This window comes from Atta colombica, unplaced genomic scaffold, assembly GCF_001594045.1.
Source record: "Atta colombica isolate Treedump-2 unplaced genomic scaffold, Acol1.0 scaffold78, whole genome shotgun sequence".
In the NCBI taxonomy this organism is placed as follows: Eukaryota; Metazoa; Arthropoda; class Insecta; order Hymenoptera; family Formicidae; genus Atta; species Atta colombica.
The window spans coordinates 1,064,516-1,067,486 of NW_017259570.1; the positions used below are offsets into that span (position 1 = coordinate 1,064,516).

The window sequence follows — 2,971 nt, forward strand, 5'->3', positions numbered from 1 at the left end:
TAGTTGCTTACTTAAAATATTTTGAAAGGAACAAAATTTGAAAAATGTTTTAATTATGGTTTTAGATAAAAGTTGTAAGATAAAAGTTATACCGATTACATACTTGAAATAATTATAAGTATGTATAATTTCATGGTCACAGCTGAAAAATTACTATCTTAGAAAAACTCCATATTTAAAATTTAAATTATATATAACATGGCTAAAAATAGAGATATTAAAATTTTTAAAAATATATTTTATAAAGAGATGAATACAACATATTCATGATTTTTAATCAGAATTTCAAGACAATGTTAATCTTTTTTTTTTTTAGAAAAAAATGTTAAATATTACAGAAAAATCATTTGCAACATTAAACTGATTAAATCTCAATTATTTTGGAAACACTAACACGTGTTTATAAAATTGAATTATGATCGTTTTCAGCATTCAACCATCAATAAGAAAAACCTTGTTTTGTAGTGTTTAAGGCAAAAAAAAAATTTATTTATGTAATTAGTATAATAGAATGCTAATAACACTTAATTGCCGTTTTAATGCATTTTTAGCTTCATTCTAACAATGAGTTAAAAAGAATTCACGCAAGATACGATATAAGTCAAGAAGGTTCAAATATATATAATCCATATGTTAAATTTATAGTTTAAATAAATTATAAATATATGAAAGTGTTTATAACATTCTATTTTTTATTAAACAACATATTTTCAGTTACTTTTTATTTATGATTATTTACTAACTACTTATTATTTTTATTATTATAAACTAAAAACTTAAAAATAATAACAAAAAAATAATAACAAACTAAATAAATTCGTATTAAATACTTTAAATTTTTTAAATAACTCATATAAAGTTTTATTGCAATGCTTAATTACAAGATTTAGAACAAATAAATATTTTGTTTATTTACAGGACAACTAATTTTTATATAGCAACATATCTTTACATAAATCATTTTAAATACTTAAAGTATTTATATTTTAAAGATTGAGATCTTTGTCAGTATTGTGTAATCTATTGTGTAGTCTATTGTGTAATGCATTTCCATACATTTCTATTAGAGTACAGATAAAAAAAATATTATAATTTTTGATCCAAACGATAAACTTTATTTTTAAATGCGGTATAGAATAATATGTAATTTTTTCATAATTTTTATTTATTTATTCCATATTTAATTAATGAAATAAAAAGTATTCCATATTTAATTTCCAATTTGTTTCAACGATAATATTATTCATTAAATATTCAAACAGAAAAAATTTGTAAACGTTTATAAAGTCGATTTCAGAAACTTCATAAAATAATTTCTTTTTTTTTCTAATCTGATATTTGTAAACATAATACGATGAATATGATGAATATGATGAATATGAATACAGTGATCATATTTTTTTAGAGAAAATTTCTTAGAGAAAAGAGCAAAATCTGAAGGATCTTTTTATCTCGAAATATTTTGAACTAGTTTGTGTGTTAGAAGTCTGTGTATTAATTTCTGAAATTTTCCTATGCTTAAGGTAAAGCACAAGTCATCAAAATAACATTAAAACAGCTGCAAATTTGATTGTTAAACTTTACTCACTTTTTAATCAATTATGACTTGTTTGGGCGTCTTTATGATATTATGATTTTGTTTTGTTGTTCTATTTTAGCTAATATTATTCTTGCATAAAACTATATTGATTATTTCTGTAAAAATTCATTTATTAATACATTAGACATTGGAATGTTAATTAGAAAGAAATTTTAGAAAAGAAAATATTATTAAAATAAAAGATAAAATTAAATTTTGAAAATTTTAAATTTTAAATAAATCTAAAGGACTACTTGAAAGAACAGTCTTTTACGATGAAGGATATATGGTCACTATATGCACATTCAAAACAGGTAAGGAAATTTTTTCGTACTATTGGATCTGTTTTCTTTTCTTACCTAAATCTTTCAAGTTTTAAGTTCTGCCTTCTCAACAAAAAAGACGAATACCACGTTGTTTTCTATAGCGAGATTTCACTGGTCTGACAGCCAATCAATCCGAGGAATGCGTCGGAAACTGAACACTGATCACAAAACGCTGATCAAACGTAATCACATCAACGAAGAATGAATGTCATTGTAGAACGTTACATTTAATCGAGGTAATTGGTCGCTGTAAATGATGTTTGATAGAGGAGATATGTGTCGATGATATGACAGATTGTCAATAGACGTGTCTAGAGATATGAGTCGTTGTTATCAAGATCCACCTTCAATTAAAAAAAGAAACACACTCGCAAAAAAAGAAAATATCTTGCTTGTAATTCCCGATAACGATTGTCGAGATAATTTTATGAATGTTTATAGTTTTTGCGATAATAGAGGAGGATACGCTGGGCGTAGTCGAGACACGGATGGACCATTGGTTGATCTGATCTGCGACGATGCCAGACACGGAGTAGTGACGCCGAAGACGTGTCGGTGACTTTAAAGAGATACCAGCAGAAGGGATCACTGCGAAGCACCGAGCCGGGTGGAATGCACGAGCGAGGAATGAAGCATCAGAGGATTCTCCGTTGGGCGCCGTTCAGGATTACCTTGTGGTGGGGAAAAGCAGTGGAGGACTTTCGACCAACATCGATTAATTCTACTCGATGATTAAGGATCGGCAGGAGTAATGAGAAAGAACTCATTTACACCTCATTTGCGGTGCAGATACATATCTCTATTCTACCGTATATTGTCTTACAGAAGAAATATTTTGTCATGAAACTTGTTGTTTTGACAACTAATTGTTTGACTAATTGAGTTTTACGAAGCCTAAAGATCCAAATTTTGCAATTTTGCTCTCAAAAATATTATAATAAATATTATAATATTATAATAAATATTATAATAAATATTATAATATTATAATAAATATTATAATAAATATTATGTATATTAATAAATAAAATGATCTGTTGCTCTCACGATGCAGATATAGTCATGA

At 26.1% G+C, this 2,971-nt stretch overlaps 1 protein-coding gene across 1 annotated transcript in view; it reads right to left on the reverse strand.

The window, feature by feature from the left end:
* The window catches only part of LOC108692676 (zinc transporter ZIP3-like), a 27,281-nt gene extending 24,722 nt beyond the window's left edge, over nt 1-2,559 (reverse strand). Inside the window, exon 1 of the mRNA XM_018201046.1 lies at nt 1,939-2,559. The gene's annotated coding sequence lies outside the window, so the exon portion shown is untranslated. The remainder of the gene's footprint in view (nt 1-1,938) is intronic.
* Nucleotides 2,560-2,971: the final 412 nt, after the last annotated feature.